Source organism: Castor canadensis, chromosome 8 (assembly GCF_047511655.1).
Source record: "Castor canadensis chromosome 8, mCasCan1.hap1v2, whole genome shotgun sequence".
NCBI lineage: Eukaryota > Metazoa > Chordata > Mammalia > Rodentia > Castoridae > Castor > Castor canadensis.
The window spans coordinates 156,751,432-156,771,005 of record NC_133393.1 but is presented as its reverse complement, the minus strand read 5'-3'; positions in this window follow the sequence as shown (position 1 = coordinate 156,771,005).

The following is a 19,574-nucleotide window of genomic DNA, read 5'->3' as shown; positions in this document are numbered from 1 at the left end:
TGCAGATGAGGCTTGGGGGACCCCATCACTCCATCAATGCAACTGCTAAGGGTACAGCCAGAATTCAAACCTCAGGCTCTTCCCCTAGATAGTGGTGCCTTGCATCTGTTCCTTCCCTCAATGAGCCGTCAACCCAGCACATCCTCCATCAGCACTTCCAATGTCCAGTGCTGAGCTGGGACTGAGGTCTACAGCCATGAGCTAGACATGGGAGGGTCCTGCTCTCACAGAACCTACATTCTTAGATGCAGCGTGTGACCATGTGGAATTATGTTAGCGGGTGTCTGTGTGCACAGCATGTGGGATGCAGAAACATCAGTCCATGTTGGGATGTGTCCAGAGCCTTCTCTGCAGCAAGCCATATTCTTCAGGAAAATGGACATCTCCTCAGTGGTCCTGACAAATGTCCAGGGCTAGACCCACAAAAGACAGCTATTGTAGGCCTAGGCAGAGCTTCATCCCAGCCCTGCTCCCATGGGGACACATGGTGCCCACAGCAAGGGGGCATGTGCAGCCCTGCTGGCCCACTGTAATGAACACTGGGTGGGTGGGAGCTGACTGAGTCACTACCTAGCTCCAGGTCACTTCTCCCCCATGGAAGGCCCTGCCCCATCTTCCTGGGAGGGGAGGTGCCACAGCTGGACTGACCAGTCCCTGCAGGCTGCAGAATTGTGAATATACTTCATTGAAACTTCTGTTGTTCGCATTGCCCTCTTAGACAAGGCAGAAGCCTGGAGGGGCTAGAGCAGTGTGACACTGTGGACCTGAAGTGTCCTCCAAAGTCCCATGTGCTGAAATTTTGGTTCCAGTCTGTGGCATTGTTAGGAGGTGGTGCCTTTAGAAGGTGGGGCTTAGGGAAGGAAGTTAGTTTTATCAGGGATGTGTCCTTGAAGGGGAAATTGTGACCCTATCTCCTCCTCTTCCTCTCTCTGCTTCCGGCAGCCATGAGGTGACCAAGCCTCGGGCATGAGCTCCTGCCATGAAGCACTGTGTCACCACAGCACCAAGTGACATGGAAACTGTGACCCAAACAAACCTTTCTTCCTCTGAAGTAGATTTTCTCAGGTATTTTGTCACAGTGATGGAAGGCTAGCAAATATAAACAGGGAAAAATTTCTTCCTCTGCTGGGATAAGGCTTCAGTGTTGAGCCCCTGTCTAGAATCCTGTTACTCAAAACAGCAAATTTCCCATTGTGCTTAATACGTTTGACTTGTATTATGTTTCTTAAGTAGAAAAAGCCCTCACTCGCATACGTGACCTTTCACACTGCACTGTCTGAACTAGGCGTTTGTTGTCCTGAAATCTTTCTTTCTCATCTTTGAACTGAATCTTTCTCACCCCATAAGCAACTCACTTATGGCTTGACCAGTGCCACATTTTCATGTGACCAAATAATACCCAATGTATGTCACATCCTTTTAGTTCTATATCATGTCTTCAGTGACACTACCGTGGATACATTTCCTCCATTATAAATCTACCAGTCAATTACTCTTCTCTCAATTTATCCACACATCTAGTCATCCATCTATCCATCCATCCATCCGTCCACCCATCCACACTTCCATCCACCCACCTATCCATTCACCCATCCACTCAGCCCTTCCCCCTTTCCTCCCTCCCTCCCTTCTTCCATTCATCCACCCATCCATCCACCCACCCACCCATCCATCCATCCACCCATCCACCCATCCATCCATCCCTATATCCTTCCATTGATCTATCTATACCTATTCCTTCTTTTTTTCACCCTCCATCCAAGTCTTCGTTATCCATTCTCTACATTTTTCTCTCTCCAGATATCTATCCACTCTACCTCACCAATGATGACCTTGTGAAAATCACAGATGATTTCTCATGGCCAAGCCCATGATATATGGATGTTATTACATGTGATCCATTGGTAGCATTTGATCCCGGCACCCCCAGTCTTCCTTTCAGACATTTTTCTTTTGGACTTTGTGCAATTACACCCCTGGGATGGTCTTCTGTTTCCTTGGCTCTGCGTTTTAACCTCCCCTCTTTTAAATGACATTTGAAATTTGGGGGTCCTGCAAAGTCCTGCACTGAATCTCTAATTCTGTGTCAAGCCCCTGAGGGACCACCTCCACCTGCATATGAAGCACACATCTCAAGCTTGACATGGACAACAGAACTGTGATCTGTTAACCCACACTCATTTCCCCTCATACTGGTAAGCCTCACCACTTCCCAATGATTTGAGCCAAAAGTTCAGGCATCGTGATTGACACCTCTATCCCTAAAAGGACCCATGTGTGGTGTTTTGAGCAGGAACATTGGACATTCCTCCAGAATCAATCTTACACTTCTTCCCTTCCTTTGTTTCCATTCTTATAACCTTAGTTCAAGTCCCCACCTCTTTACTTCCAGTGGACTTGGGTCCTCTCATTTGCTTCCACTCCTATCTTTAAAGTCCTTGATCACATAGAACATACAGGATGACATTTAAAACCCCTTGATTATAATCATCCAGTGGCCTTCCACACAGAATAAAATCCACATTGCCTGCTGGTCTGCACTCCTGACAGTATGATGGTAAAGCCATAAAGCTGAGCAAAGTAAATATTGAAATCTGGGTCAACAAGATGCCACAAGAGCAGGGACGACACCAACACTCAAGGCTGGTTTGCATTTCTATAACACTGGTCAGCTCACACAAGTCCTTCACTGGCCTCCTCTCCTGGCTGAACTGTGGGCTTTGTCCTGGGTGCCATCCACCCCTGACGTCCACTATGCTGCTATTCACACTCCAGGCTGCTTAGTGGCTTTCCATTCAGCTCTTCCACCTGCAGTGAGCAGGCAACAGCAGTGGCAGTGTCTGCTGACCTGTTTCATCTTTGTAAACGGGACAGTTTTTCCGTAGACACTGGGGTCTTGGTTTTTCAGAGTTGCAGGAATGTGGAGCAGGTGGTATGGGGTTCCCACACGCCCTGTCCCCACGTGCTCCCCTGCCACTAATGTCTCGTGTGTGGTGGGACAGGTAACGGATGAGGATCCACACATTGGTATTGGCGCAAGCCCACAGTTTACAATGAGCTTCACTCAGTGTAAACTTTGCATGTTGCAAAGTTCTCTGGGTTTTTACAAGTGGATAAGGCCATGTTTGCTAACCATGCCCGGGCTCCATCCATCCTTCCCTGTCCTCACACTCAAACATCCAGCAGTCAGTGAAATTTTAGCCTCTTTTCTTCACTTTTCTCAGAATTTCACACTGCTGGAATTACATGACATGTGGCCATTACAGAGTGACTTACTTTGCTCAGCCTTGACGTTTTCTGCCACATTTTCCCACTGCTTGACAGTTGGTCAGTTCTCTCATTCTTGCTCAGGGAATGATAGCCCGTTGCACAGCTGTACTAGAGTTGGTTATCAACTCACCCATTGAAGGACATAATAGTTGCTTTTGGTTTGGGGCAAGTATTGGTAATGAAACTGTGGATGGTTGTGTAAAGATCGTGTTTTTCTAAAGACACAGTGACTGCTTGCGTGGTGAAGGTATGATTCATGTGTAGTCACCTGTGTAAGGAATGGCCAGGCTGTCATCCTAACTATCTGTGCCATGTTGCATTTCACCAGCCATGACTAGAGCTACTCTAATTCCACATCCTCAGCAGCTCTTGTTATTGTAGAGGCTTGGATTTTAGCCACTCTAATGGGCGAATAATGGTATCTCATTGTTTAAACTTTCAGTTCCCTAACGAGACGTGAGATTCAACGTCTTTTTATTTGCTCGACGTGTATACATCTTCTTTGCTGAGGTATTTGGGAAATTTAATTGGGTTTCATTATAGAATTTTAACAATTTTGGGAAAGCACTGTAACAATTTCTTGGTATGTTTAAGACACAAGTCCATTGTCAGGTGTGTTTTGCAATAATTGTTTCCAGTCTGTGCCTTGTCTGTTCGTGTCCTACTGTGTCTTTTTCAGAGTGGAAATTTTCCATTTCAGTGTCCATCTGATACATTTTCTTTTATGGACCACACTCTTGGTGTTGTACCTACAAGTCACGTCCAGGCTGGAGTCACATGAATTTCTTCTTGTTATCTTCTAGAAGTTTTATCACTTTGCATCCAGAACAGATCTATTACCATTTTAAGCTTTGTGAACCATGTGCACTCTGTCTAATTCTTTTGTTTTTGTCCAGTCACTCAAGCACCATTTGTGGAAGGGACCATACCTCCCTGAGTTGCCTTGGCTCTATTGCCAGAGGCCAGTGGCCTGTGTATGTGAGTGTATTTGTGGGCTCTGGGTCCCGCCCCGTCCACCTGTGGGTCTCTCTAACACCACACTCTTGACTGCTGCATCTTTACGGCCTGTTTTGAGTTTCTACTACATCAACTCTCCCTCTTCATCCGTCTTCAGTACTGTGTTGACTACCTGAGTCTTCTTTCCACATAAAATCGACGATGGCTTTATAATGTTGTTTGCAGCTTTGATGAGGACTTCATTGAATGTGCATGTGAAGTGGAGAAGGGTTTACAGTATTGGGTCCTCTTGTGCCTGATGATGAGCACCGTTCAATTTTCATTGGTCTTTGATTTCTTGCATCAGAGTTTTGTTTTCCTTACAAAAGTTCTATGCAAATTTTAACCTAAACATTTCACTTTTTTGGTGCTAGCACGAATGGTGTGTTTTTAGTTTGAAATTCCAGTTGTTCATTGATTGTATTGTAGCAAATGGAGGAAAGCAACTGACCTTTGAATAGTGACCTGGCTCCTTGCAAACTTGCTTTACCGTTTACCCGTTCCAATAGATATCTCATTTGTGTGTTTTTATTTAGGATTTTCTGCATAGATAATAATGCCATCAAAAGATTGGATTTTTTTTCTTTTTTCCCAATCTGTGCACTTCACATGCTTTTCTTGCCTTATTGCACTAGCTAAGACTTCCAGCGCTGTGTTCAAGGGCAGTATCAAAGAACTAGCTTTGACGACGAGCGGTGAACATAGAATTGCTCATAGCATTCCTTTATCCTGTGTGTCTATGAACCAGTAGTCACAGTCCCTCTTCTGTTTGGACGTCAGTAAGTCATCTACTTTTCTTCTTGGTTCAACTGCTAGAGCTATGTCACTTTTAACGATCTTTTTCAAAGAACTAGCTTTTAGTTTCACTGATCTTTTAGCTATTGGCTTCTTACTTTGAACTCCATTTTTCTTTGCTCTAATTTTTATTAGTCTTTTCTTCTGCTTACTTTGAGTTGAATTTGCTCTTCTTTTTGGAGTTTCATGAGGTGGAACTGTGTGAATTTTAGTTTTTCCTTTCTAATATGTGCATTCAAGTTACACTTTTTCTCTAAGCATTGCTTTCATTCCACCAATAGGTTCTTTTTTTCATTTTCTTCAAATAGTTGAAAGTTTCTCTTGAGATTTTTGACTCGTGTTATTTAACAGTATGCTGTTTAATCTCCAGGTATTTGGGGACTTTCCAGCTAGCCTTCTGTTATTGAGTTCTGCTTTAATTCCATTGTGGTCTGAGAGCACACTTTCTATGATTTGTATCGTTTCGGATTTGTTAAGGTATGTTTTATGGTCCAGAATGTCTGTCTTGGTTAATGTCCCATGTGAGCTTGAGAAGAATGTGTATTTGGCTGATGTTGGATGAAGTAGTCTATAAATGTCAATTAGATCCAGCTGATTTATAGTGCTGCTAAGTTCAACTGTGTCCTTATGATTTTTCTGCCCACTGGAACTGTCAGTTACTCATGCAGGGCGTTGAACTCACCAGTTCTGATAGCAGGTGTGTCCACTTCTCCTTCTGCTTCTGTCATTTTTTTTGCCTCGAGTATGTTGAGTCCCTATGGTTAGGTGTTAGGAATATACATCATGAATTCTTTGACATTTGTGGAGAATTGGCCCTTTAGGGCCTGTCTTTAGCCTTGGTAACTTTGCTGTGTTGGGGTCTGTTCTGCCTGAAATTATGGTAGCCCCTCAAGTGTTCTTTTGGTCAGTATTCCATGGTATATTTTAGTATTTCCATATCATACACTTAAAATAGGTCTGTTATGAATAACATAACATGTAGTTAGGTCTTTTTAATAAAATCCAGTCAGATAGTATCTGCTTTTCAGTTGGAATGTTGATACAGTTGGGTTGACATCTATCACATCGGTAACTGTTTTCATCATTGCACTTGGTCTTTGAGTTTCCTTTCACTCTTCTCTCATTTTCTGCCTTCTCTGGCTTTAATTAATAATTTTATATGATTCTCTTTTCTGAACTTTATTAACAAATCAATTATATTTCCTTTTACAAGTAGATTTCAATATACATTTACAACAATCCAAGTCCACCTCCAAGGACCTTGGCTTTGCTTCACTTGTCACACAGGTTCATCGGGCTGAGAACCCCATTCCCTCCAGAACCTACAACATCACTTTCACTCCTTCACCCATCCATCCATGTTCTGTATCCACCCAATACAGCGACACTGCTGTCACTCAGAGAAGCTATTTATTAAGCAAATGAGGAGTAAGAAAAATAAAGGATCTAGCTTTCCCCCGTTCTTTCTCTGACGCTCTTTGTTTCTTTATGAAATTTGTTTCTGACCTATATAAGTTTCCTTCTCTCCTAAGAATGTCCTTTACCACTTACTGAGGCGTATTTCTTCTGTTGACAAATTCCCTCAGAGTTTGTTTGTCTGAGAAAGGATTTATCCTTTACTTTTGAAGGATATTTGTATTAAATACAGACATTTGAGTTGGTGAGGTTTGTTTTCAATGCTTTAAATACTGTGCTTGGACTTCTTCTTGCTTGAATTGTGCTGAAGAGCCTGAGGTAATCGTTTTCCTTCTTCTGCCATGGTTGAGGGCTTGTTTGCTTGTTTTGGCCTCTCCCAGTGGTTTGTTTCAGGATTTTTTCTTTTTCTGTTTCTCTCAGTTGAAAGTGGTATGCCTTGTGCACATTTCTGTGCTTTTGCCTTGCTTGATATTTTCTGAAGTAGCCTGGATCTGTGGTTTGGTGTCTGCCATTACTTTTGGAAAATTCTCAGCCATAATTATTTCAAGTATTTCTTATCCTCCAACCTCTCTCTTTCATCTTTCTGTAATTCCATTATACACATGCAACAACTTTCGTCATTGTTCTTGGATATTCCTTTCCTTTTCCTAATCTCTCTCTCTTGTGATTCAGTCTATGAAGCTGTCATAGACACACCTTTGAGCTCATGAATTCTTTCCCTGGCCGTGTCCAGTCCACTTAGTTGACCAATGGGAGGCACTCCTGCTCGTGTGCTTTTAATTTCTGCCATGTCCTTTGATTCTTCCTTAGTCTCTTCCTCCCTGCTGACTTTGCCCATCTGTTACTGCCTGCTGTGTACTCTTTCCATTAGAGCCTCAGCGTGTTTATCACGGTTATCCTAAATTCCCTGCCTGGGAATTCCCACACCTGTGCCACATCCAAGTTTGGTTTGGGTGCTGGCTTGTCTCATCTGACTCTGCTTTTCCTTGCCATTTGGCACACCTTGCAATTTTTTGTTGGAATATGAAGATGATTTATCCAGAAATGAAAGCTGAGTGCTCTGGCTTCTCACGTGAAGTCTGTCCATCTGTGTGGGAACTGCACTGTGTTTAACGTGTGGTTACATGCCCAATGCTTCACTTGGCAGGTAGATTTATTCTCACCTCCCCAGCTGCTGTGTCCAGGGTGGGTTCTGGCCAGCACAGGTGCCTTGAGTCCTGTGTGGCTCTTCCTGCTAATGTGCTCAGTCTCTCATTTTTCCTTGATCTTTAAGAAAAGAGATGGAAAATTGCTAGTCACCCAACTCCACTCCCAGCAGGCCCCTACTCTCCCAAAGTAAAACTGTAGCCCCTTTCCCTGGCCCATGTGGCCTTTCTTGCTGGTGGCCTACTTTCCATGTGCCCATCCCCAGTGACCCTGTTCTAAACTCACAGCCTCCTTCTCCTCCAACCTTGCAAACAAATGTGTGGGGCTGGCCTCTACTTGAACACCCTGTTCCTGGTCTCACTCCCTGCTCTAGCCAGGCCTCGGTCCCACAGTCTCCACAGGGAGCCCTTTCAATCTGACCACCCTAATGAAGAGTCCCCATCCCTGTGTCAGGCCCCTCCCAATCTGTGTGCCCTGGCAGCAGGGAGAGACAGAGGGCAAGAGGCTACAGTGGAACTTTGCTCTGTGGGGGCCTTACATGTAGGGCCTGGGTGACCCCACAGACTACAAACCATGGGCCCAGCCTCTTCTCTGTGGTTCCTTGTTTGCTAGTGGGTTATGTTTTCCTTTTCCTCCAAAGGGTGAGTGCCTCATTGCTCACCTCTGTGACTGAGCACCTGAGCTGGGTCTGAGCACTACCTCACAGGCACTTGCAGGCCAGATGGTGGAGCTGGGGGAGCCTCTGACATGGGACAGCTGGCTTGGAAAGCCAGACAAGACTGGAGGGGGGACTCTGAGACCTGCAGTGCTTCCCTGTGGTTCCTGAAGTTACCTCCACCTCCATGGGCACAGTGCAGCTGGCTTCAGATACTTCTCATAACAGGCAGGAGACAAAAGGCCAAGGTTCTGGGTGGGGGCAGGGGAAGAGCAGAGAAGAATGCTAAACCAATAAAAACCCCTTTTACATTTGCGGCTGTAAAACTTTATAGCGATTTCTCAACACACGACATGAATAACAACCAGGCTTCCTTTTCAGGAATTGCCAAACTCACAACACCCGTGAGGCCTTTTGCAAGCAGGATAATCCCTGGGCGCCTGGCTCCAGGCTGGAGGCCCAAGGAGAAGGGCTGCAGTGTCCAAGCTGGCCTGGGAATCCGGCGCCCTGCCCGCCCATGGGCTAGGGTGAGACCAGGCTGCCAGCCGGCTGGAGGCCTGACCCACAGCAACCTCCAGCGGCAGGAGTGGAATCGCACAGGCCCGTTCCAGAAATTTCTCCCTTGGTGAACTGCCTGGAGGTGGAGCTAAGATGACTTCATGCCTCATTGTGGATTCGGTTCTGCTACCATTTGGCTGTGGGAAGCTGGCCTCCCAGCTCTGGGCTCCAGGCTTTTGACTGCAGAAGGAGGAAGGACTAGACTTAGCATCAAGAGCCTTTTCAAGTCCTTGGCTGGTCCTGGTACCCTGGTCCTTGGGGACCCCAAGGCCTGTTTGTGAGAAACACACACATAGCTGATTCCCCCCACCCCCTGCCCACTGGAAGTGCCCAGCACAAGGCCACTTGCTGGGCTGGGAACTGAAGTCAGTCCCCGTGTGATGCTTTGAAGACTAATGTTGTCCATGGTGGGCCAGTGGCCTGCCTCTTCCTGTCTCAGCAGTGATATTCTGTACCCTGCTCTCTGAGAGGACAGGCAGGCAGAGCCTCCTGGACAGAGCCTCTGGCCACCTCACTCAGGAAGGGCAGGAGGATCTGGTTCAGGGGGACAGACAGGTTTCAGGCTTAAGGCATGCCTGGGAAAGCAGTGAGCACTGTGAGTGGCAGAGGTGAGGGTGCAGGGAGGCCCTGGAGCCTTTTGGGTGGTTTGAAGAGCCATGGGGAGTTTGAGACTGGGCTCAGGAGCTCTGACTGAGTAGGGACTTGGAGTCACTGCCAAGGGAAGGAGTAGGGGGTCATGATGCCATAGCGCTACCCAGGTCTAGAAAGGCAGAGAACACAGACTAGGGCTTTTGAAAAAGGTGGGAAGAGCAGGTGTGGGACCAGACCAAAAGAGGGGTGCCCCCATCCACACCCACATGCTAGATAGCCTGTGCACCCTGAAAAGGGAACAAGGTATCTCACTGTCATTCCTTTAGTCCACTTCCATTTCTGGTCCTGAAATGTCACAGGCTGTCTCTCTGCCCACTGCCTCTCAGCTTGCTGGCAGCTGACCACACTGGTATTGATGTACAGCCTCACGTTGAGGAGGTGCAGGCACTGGAGACTGGCACGGGATCCCTCCAACTGCTGCAGCCCTGCTCCGCAGCAGCTCCCAGGGCTTGGCCTCCTCCTGCAATCCAGAACTAGGTGTGTGTGTGTCAGGGGAAGAGGGGGAGTTTCAGGCCTGATGTTCCAGCCTCTAGGCCAGAGCTGCTTCCATGGCCCACACAACAAGGTCTCCACCTAGGGCTAGGGTACACAGCTATGTGTTTGCATGTGAATGCATGTATTCATGGTATGTGTATGAGCTTAGTGCATGTACATATGTGGATATGTGTGTGCATACATTTGTGTGCATATGTGAGAATGTGTGAGCATGGACACACGTGTGAATGGATGCACGTGGATGTGTGCACATGTGTGCCTGCATGTATGTGTGTTTGTGTGTATACAATGGACTTTGTAACTGCACATGGAAAATGGAAAATCCTGACAAACTGCACTTGTCATCAGCTGTTCAAGCCTTCCCCTCACCATCGGCGTGCTACTGGTTCATGTTCTGCAGAGACCTCTGTGCTCAGCTCTGGGCAGGATGCCTGGGAAGAGATGGACTGGAGGCTGGGAGGCCAGGCAGAGGCTGCCACAGTGGGAGGTCTTGGGCAGAACATTATTCATTTTGCTGTCATTATTGCTTCTTGTCCCTGAGACTATGCACAGCTCCCAATCTGGGTCTTGGCCTCACTCTTATTTGTTCATGGGCTCTTGTCCCAGGGTGGACCCACAGGAGGCATGGGGAGAGATTCTGAGTGCTTATGAGCAGGTGAAGCCAGACAAACAGGAGGCCAGGAACCACGAGCCTGGAGCAACAACTGCAGGACAGATATGGCGCCATGAGAACTGACCAGTCATATCCCCGACACCTGGCACAGGGAGAGAAAAGAATCTTCTGTCTGTGCCAAGGCTTTCACTAAGGGGTAAGGAGAGGAAGGGAAGATTTTGGTTCCAAGAAGGGAAATATTTTGCTCAAAGGTCCTGATGTTGATTCCACTGTGCAATGATATTTTTCACCATGGGAACTCTATTAATTCTAACTGCTACATGCATTGAAGGCCCTCAAAAATATACGTTGAATGAATAGATGGATGAACAGATGCAAGCATGCTTGCACAGTGGATGGGTGGGTGAATGGATGGATGGATGGATGGGTAGGTGAACACATGAGTGGATGGATGGGTAGGTTGATGGATGGAAGAGTGAGTAGAAGAATGGGTGGATGGACAGATGGACAGTTGGATGGAAGGATGGGTGGATGGGGGCATGGACTGAGGGGGAATAGATGGATGGGTGGATGAATAGATAGGGGAATGGATTGATGGGGGAGTGGATGGATTCCCCCATCCATGAGTGGATGGGTGGATATGTTTGAACTGGATAGCCTCTACAGTTTCTTCCAGTAATGTAATTCCCTTCCTTGGATCTGCCTCCTTCACTGCAATATCTGCCTGGCTTTCTGATTGGGTGCCTGACTTTGATTTGTCTGTCTTCTAACATCCAGGCTCTTGGTTCATTTCTATTTCCCTTTTCCTAGTTGTCACCATGAACTAGCAGCCTGTCCTCCCTGCCATGGAACATGGAGCAAGAAGGGGCAGATCCAGTGTCTTTCCAGTGTCCCACACAGTAACAAGAGGCACAAAAAGCACTTGTTGTCCAAAACACTGGAGAAAATAGTGCTTAGGTCCTGCCCTTGGAGATTCAAACAGGTCACAAAGACTCCGTGGCTCTGGGACACTCTGAGATTGGCCAGGTTCACTGGTTTAGGGCAGGCTCCTTTCCCTAATGGCCATGGAACTCTTCCTCAGTCAGGACTGTGAGGCCTCCACAATGGGCAGCAGCATGGATTTGGGCACTGGAGTGAACTGATAGGAAGTCATGGACCCTACCTCCCCTGATGGCGGCTTTCCAGCTCTGAGTCCTCCTTTCTTCCTTTATAAAAGAGGTAAGAATAGTGATCTTACCAAGGGGCTGCAAGGATGAAGAACCCAACCCAGAGTTCACACTTGGTTATTTGTCGTTTTTATTGTGGTAAAACGTACATGACTGAGATTCGCAGTTAGTGAGGATCGGCACGTTCACAGTATTGTGTAACTACAATTGCAATTTAATTCCAGAACAGTTCCGTCACCCCAAAGGAAATGCCAATCCTATTAGCATTAGCAGTCCTTCACTGCTGCCATCTAGCTTCTGGAAACCACCAAGCCCCTTTCTGTGTCTGCACTTTGGTCTACCCGGGACTTCTTGCATGGGTGGGATCCTACAGGGTGGTCTTTGGGGTCTGGCTTATTTCCATCAGCATGGCGAGTCCAAGGTGTGTCCACATCACAGTCGGGATCAGTGCTTCGTTCTTTATGTGGCTGAGCAATGTCCCATTGTGTGGGTGACACAGTGAATGGGTACTTGGGGTCTGTCCACATTTTGGCTATGGTAGGTGCTGCCGCTATGAACATGAATGTGCAAGAGTTTGTTTCATTATTTTAAAGGCACATGTTCTGAGGAGCACGGATGAGAACATCTGGATCCAGACCCATATCCTCTTCAACTCTAAATCACCAAGTTCTGCTCCACAAAGGCAGTTCCCACACACAGTATGTAAAAAAGCCCAAGCCCAGCGTCACACCTGAAAAGCCTCAGTGGGGCTGCAGTTACCCTTCCTGAGTGACCTAAGTCACGCTAAAATGTTTCCTGCTCACCCCACTTCCTGTCACTTCCATCCTCCTTTGTTCTCGCCCAGTAGCAATGGCATGGTTCAAAGCTCAGTCTCCTGGAAGGACTGCAGGGGAGGCCTGAGGAGACGCTTCTTCACAGGCTCATGACGGGTGACAAGCAGTTAATTTCTTCCCTGTGTTCCACTAAGGCACCCAGGTCCCGGCATCTCTTTTATTTGTTCAAGAGGAGGACAATGGTGCTGTGTATCTTGGATCCAGGCCCCTCTGGCAGGTCTGCAGGGCCTCATTTTCCTTCCCCCCCCAACACGTCTTGATCAAGTATTCATGTGGTATCACCTCCACGGCTAGCTGCAGGCTCCAAGAATCGCTCTGCACAGAAAACTACCATGGGTACCGCCAAATACATAAGCACTGCATGGCAACAACTTAAATAATGACTCAAGGCACAGAGCATCGCGGCCAGGACTTTTTCACTGGTTAAAGGAACAAGCATGAGCAGCACAACCCAACAGTCTCCATGGGCTGGGATCCTCCTGACACCAGCTCATCCTTCCCACTGACATCAGCAAGGACCTGAGCAACTCGTATTCCGGCCTGAGGTCCCACCTCTCTCACACTGGGAACTGTGGACAGGCAGGACCACATAGATTATTTTAGTAAATAAGGTAGACCATCAGAATTCTGGTTAGCCAGGAGAGGAGCCACACTACCTCACTTTGAGTGATGTGGTTCCAGACCCTGGTACTGGGACTCCATTTTTCAGGACAGACACCAAGAGGTTATTGAGCCACTGGCTGAGGACTGGGAGCAGTGGCTCCTGGGCAGCCTCCAGCTACCTCTCACCTTCAGACCCTCTGCATCATTGACCATGCCCAGTGACATGAGTCAGCCTGACTAAAAGGGCACATCTACACTGGGACACTTCCGTCCACGTGCTCTATCTGTGGCAGGCCTCATAATCACTCTTCATGCACAAGACTGGACTCGTCCCCATCATGCTGGTCAGGAAGTCCCTCTAGGTCCAGGAAAGGCAGTGGGCGAGAACAGTTCTGTTCTGGGGGTATACTTGGGTGGGCTCTCAGTGAGCTGAGTACACATGTTCACTCTCAAGCTGGGCTGGGGTTGGCACTGAACTTGGTACCCTGGCCTGTAGCAACAAACAAGGCCTGGGGGAGCTTGTGGTCCAGTGGGAGAGGGCTGCAGTGTGAGGGTTGATGTGGAAGGTGAAGATGTCAAGGCAAGACTCCCTGACTCTTCTGAAAGCAGAAAGAATGCACTTGTAGATATTCACCTTGTGATTTGAGTGATGGATAAGAATTCAACTAGAGGGGCTGTGTCCTCCACAGTTCATATGTTGGAATCCTAACCCTCATGGGGATGGAATTAGGAGGTGATCCAGTCATGATGGTGGAGCCCTCATGAATGGGATTAGAGCCCTTATAAAAGAAGCTGCATGGAGGACACAGCAAGCTGGTGCTCTCTATGAACCAGGAAGCAGCCAGACACAAAATTTTGCCTCTTACCAGGTGCAGAATCTACTAGCATTTTGATTTTGGACTTCAGCCTCCAGAACTGTGAGAAGAAAATGTTTGTGTTTAAGCTGCCCAGTCTATGGCATTTTTGTTTCAGCAGCCTGAGCTGACTAGGACAAACTTGGAAGGCTTGGACGCAGGGCAGGACAGGAAGTTTGCAGCCTTGTGTGGTTCATGATGTGGGAGGTGGGGTGTGTGGACAGATGTGTGAGAGGGATGAAGGCTGAGAGACAGGCAGTGTTGATGGCCAAGGAGTTTGCACTGAGGGTGCCCAACCCTTTTAAGTTTTTTAGACAGAAAATGATATAGTCATATTTATGTCTTAGGTAAGTAAGTCTCCAGGAGGCCTGGGGCCATTCTAGGGTAATGATACTTCAGGTGTCAGTGGTCAAGGAGAGAGGCTGTGATGAGGGATCACAGACTCGCCCCTGCTGAGCCCTCTCCACATCTGAGCTCAGAATCTGAATGACCAGCTCAGATGTAACACAGGCCTCCTGTCACTGGTTATTGTCCTCTAGCACCCACTGCAGAGCCACACTGGGTAAGTGTTCATCCCCAGGCTCTCAGGCTTAACAGGGCTCCCGCCTTATCCCAGAGCCCCCTTGCCTGCAATCCCTAGCGAGCTGGAGGGTGATGGGGTTGTGTCTGACAGCGCCTCTCACCTGGACTTGGCTACATGGTCCAACGTGGCTGACGTGACTCCCTCTGCCATTCCCCACGGTACCTGGCTCTTGTGCCTCTGTGTGCCAGCATTTTCTCAGGGGCAGGGAAGAGAAAGCAACTGAACCAGGCTACCAGGGTGTTGCTGGTTTCCACCAAAACACTGCAGAAGGTGGGTTTGGACTCAGGTGAGTAGGTCCAGGGGCTCAGAGCTTCCCCTTGCTCCTTCTGCTTACCTCACCTTCCCTGGAAGCAGGTGAATTTCTCCAAGCTGGAGAAGCAGCAGCAAGCAGGTTTTGGTTTCACCCCCACAGATCCTAACCAGAGAGCAAGCATACCTCTCTGTGGGGTAGAGGTGGGAAAACCCGGGAGAACTCTGGTTGGTCAGGCCACGTGAGCACTCACTCATCCCCGGGGTAAGGAACCAGATGGGCCCTGCCTGAAAGGTTTGCAGTCAATAGACAGACTGACTCTTTTATCAATGTGTGTATAAGTGTGTATGTGTGTGTGTGTGTGTGTGTGTGTGTATGTGAATTGGAAAGCAGAAGCCTGGTTATTGGATGCTCACTATGCACAAGGTCTGCAGATCTCTCTCCCTCCTGTCCATTCCTGCCATCTACTCACCCATCCATCCATCCATCCATCCATCCTCCCACCCACCCATCCACCCATCCATCCACCCATCCACTCATCCACCCATCCACCCACCTATCCACCCACCCACCCACCCATCCACCCATCCACCCATCCATTCATCCATCCATCCACCCATCCACCTACCTATCCACCCATCCATCCACCCATCCACCAATCCACCCATCCACCCACTCACCCATCCACCCATCCACCTACCCATCCACCCATCCACCCATCCACCCATCCACCCATCCACCCACCTATCCACCCATCCACTAATCCACCCATCCACCCACTCACCCATCCACCCATCCACCTACCTATCCACCCATCCACCCATCCACCCATCCACCCATCCACCCACCTATCCACCAATCCACCCATCCACCCATCCATTCATCCATCCAACCATTCATCATTAATTTTGAACACTTAAATAGGTCAGTGGGAGCCTATGATAAAAGTGACTTGGACTCCAAGAAGGCAGAAGTCCTGGTCCTTCCAGGTCCTGGATGCTTTAGAAAGACCCTGGGACACCTCGAGTCCCTATTCTTGAGGGGAAAATGTCCAGTACCAGGTATCTTGGGCTGCAGTGACTCTGGGGCTCACAAGAAAGTTCCTAGGCTTTCTTTAACACAGTGCCACGATCCCGGAGTTGTCACAAAGTGTAATGAGAAAAGGGAGCAAATGAAAAAATCCTTTCACTTACTTTATTTTTTCTCCAATTTGTTAAACCGTGCCCTCTGAAAGCACATTGCCTCCGGGCTCATGTACAAAATTTGAAAACATTCAATTAAAACCTGGGAAGCCTTCTCTTAGGGGCCAGGGTTAGCGTAGCTGCCCCGGAGTCTGTCCCATAGGGTGTGCCAGAAAAGCAGACTTCACAGGCCCCATGGGCCCCACCCCACTGCACTCTGAACCACAAGGTTCTGATTTGCAAGTGCTGGGCTATGTTGTGAAACTCAGCCAGGCGCAGTTGAGGCCTTGGGTTGGCGTTAATTGGACGCAGAAATCTTGGTGGGTCTGCTCAGTCATGGTTTGTAAATAAACAGAGCAAAGGAGGTTTGTTAGGAGTGAGTACGAAGGTCTCGGGTGTGGGGGCCTTGTGCAGGAGACACCCTTCCTGCAGCTTCCTGTGGCTGTTTTCCTAACACAGGGTCAAGGCTGGAGGTACCAGGTGGATCTGGGCTTCCTGCAGCTTCAGTCCAAGTTGATGAGCGGGTCTCAGGTGGACAAAGCACTGATGGTTTGTGAAGATATCGTGCTGTCTTTATTTCTTATCTAAGAAGTTCTTTCACAATGGAGGGAGGGATTCACTTTTGCTTTGGGCTAGGTCCTTGTTATGGGTGAATTGAAGCCCTACAGTTCCTCAGAATGTGGTCTGGTTTAGAAAGTGGGTGACATTTCTTAAGTGGATTTATGTCACAGTAGAGTGGCACTTGCTCCAGTGTAACAAAGTTCCTGATAAAATGGGGATTTTGTACAGAGACAGACATGCAGATGGACAGGCCACATGCTAATGGAGGCAGTAATTGGGTGCTGTGTCTGCAATCCCAGGTCATCAAGAATGATCAGCGCCCGCCCCCCAGAAGGTGGACAGAGACATGGAGCACATCCTGCTCATGGGTGGATCTCAGCTTCTGGTTGCCAGGACTGTGAGGGAATTAACTTGTGTCATTTAAGCCACTGTGTTTTCTGTACCGAGTTAGAGTGGCCTTAGGAACGCATATGGGCAGGTCTGTAACAAGACAGCAGGCCTCTCCTGGCACTTGTGGTGCAGGACATTGTGCCATCTGACCCTGGAAAACAGGCTTGTCCAGGTTCTACAGGTAAGAAAGAAAACAGGCTCACAGGCATGGATTGGCAGTGCTACTGAGGGCGGAGCCAAGAGTCTAGCATGGTTTTCCAGCCCTGAGTTGACCGTCCTTTGATTCTGCCCTGTTTAGTGCTGGCTCTACTGAGATGGAACCTTGGCCTTAAGGAACTGATGGAAGCCTAGAGCTGGCAGAGAGGAAGATATGTATTGATGCTACTCAGGGTTGTCACAGGATTCACCTCCTGTATGTTTACACTTCTGTGGATTTTGGAAAACTGTGTACAGGTGTGTAACCACCAGGTCAATGGAAGGTACATGCTACAGTCCATCACATAAAAAGTATACTTAAGTCCCTGGGTGTCAGTCAATGCCTTAGCCAACCCTGTGCCAACCACTGACCTAACTTTGTCTCTATTGTTTTATCTTTTTCAAAGTGTCACAGACAGAACACCAGTTGGTAGCCTTTTGAGTCCAGCATCTTCCACGCCCAGTGTTTTGGGAGCCTGTTCCTTTTCTTTTCTTTCTGGCAGTACTAGGGTTTGAACCTAGGGAATCTCATTTGCCCAAGAGCTCTACCAGTTGAGCCACACGCCCAGCCCTTTTTCTTTAGTTATTTTTCAGGTAGGGTCTCATGTTTGCCTTGGATTGTGATCTTCCTCATTTCTGTCCCCCTGGTAGCTGAGATGAAGGTGTGTGTCACCTCATAACCTGTTCCTTTTGATGGCTGAGTAGCATTCTGCAGAACGGATATGACAGTTGAGAGGTAATTGACCTGCCTTTGATACTGGAATATTTTGAATAATGCTATGAACACTGTATGTGGTTCTGAGTAAACATATTTTCATTTCCTGTAAGTGTGGCAGAGTGGAACTATTAGGCCCTGTGGAAAGTGTATATTTAACTTTTCTAAGTCAAACTATTTCTTGAGTGCACTATTTTATATTCCTTCCCACAGCGCAGGGGAATTCCATGGGTCTGCACCCTGGATTTATCTGCCTTTTGTTTATAGGCTTTCTTAGTGTCACCTTTCCTCGATGACTAAGAACGTTGAATATTTTCTCAAGCGTTTATCAACCAAGTGAGTATCTTCTCTGGGGAAATTTCTGCTCAAGTTCTTTGCCCATTTTCGCTGGGCTGTTTACACTAGTGTCATTACTGATTTTCAGTGGTTCTTCATACGTTGTGCAGACAAGTCCTTTTCTGGATGTGTGATTAGCTAACGTTTTCTTCCACTCCATGGCTTTTGTTTTTGTTTCTCATAGGTGTCTTAGGAGAAGGAGTGTTAAATTTTGATGAAGTAACTCTTACATTTTAGTGGATTATGGTAATGTTTCTAATACAATTTTGTGCTGCCAGCTTGTTCTAGGTTTTACTTTAGAAATGTTATAGGTTCAGCTTTGGTGTTTATGGTAATTATTCATTTCAAGTGTGTTTTCACTATGGTATGAAGTAAGGGTCTAATTCCTTTTCTTTTGAATTTTTTGCATCTGGATATCCAATTCTCCTAGCGCCATCTTTGGGAGAGACTGTACTTTATCCTTACTGGATTGCCTTGGCAATAAGGAGCGTGGGCTTCTTTTTGGACTCAGTCCTACTCCATTGACACAGTCCTCACCTCATCCCAGTGATACCCTGTTTTGATTACTGAGCTTCAGAGTAAGTTTTAGGATCTAGTAACACATCCTCCAGCTGTCTTCTCTTCCAAAATTGCTTCAGATGTTTTAGGGCCTTTGAATTTCCATGTTAATTTCAGGATCAGGGCTTCAGTTCTTTCCACACTGCCTGTGGGGTGTTTGACTAGGTTTTTATTGACTGAGTTTCAATTGTATAGAATCGCCCTCCTAACAGTATTGGGAATTCTAATCCATTCAACAAGGCATACCTTGCCATTAATTTAATTTGTAGTTTTCAATTTAAAAGTTTTGTGCTTCTTTTAAATTTATTTGAAGTATATTGTTTTTGATGGCGTTGTGTTTAAATTTTATTTTTGGGCTGTGTTGTTAATGTATAAAATGCAATAGATTTCTTTCGAGTGAAGTTGCAGACTCTCACACTGGCCTCATAGTGTTTGGTTTTGATTTCCTGTGATTTTCCCCACACAACAGTATTTTACCTGAGAATAAAGGTGTGTTTGCTTCTTTCTTTGCAATCTGTATATCTTTATTTTCCTATTATCACTATGCACAGATGTTGAGCAAGTTTTTCTGAGATGCCTTTTTTCTGAGAGTTTTTACCATGAGTATGTTTTGGATTTGGATATTCTGCATCCATTAGGGTGACCTGTGGTCACCCTTTATTCTGTTAATAAATACCCTTTATTCTATTATTATGGTGTATTTCATTAATCAATTTTTGAAATATTAAATGCTACACCAAGATTATCTTCCTGA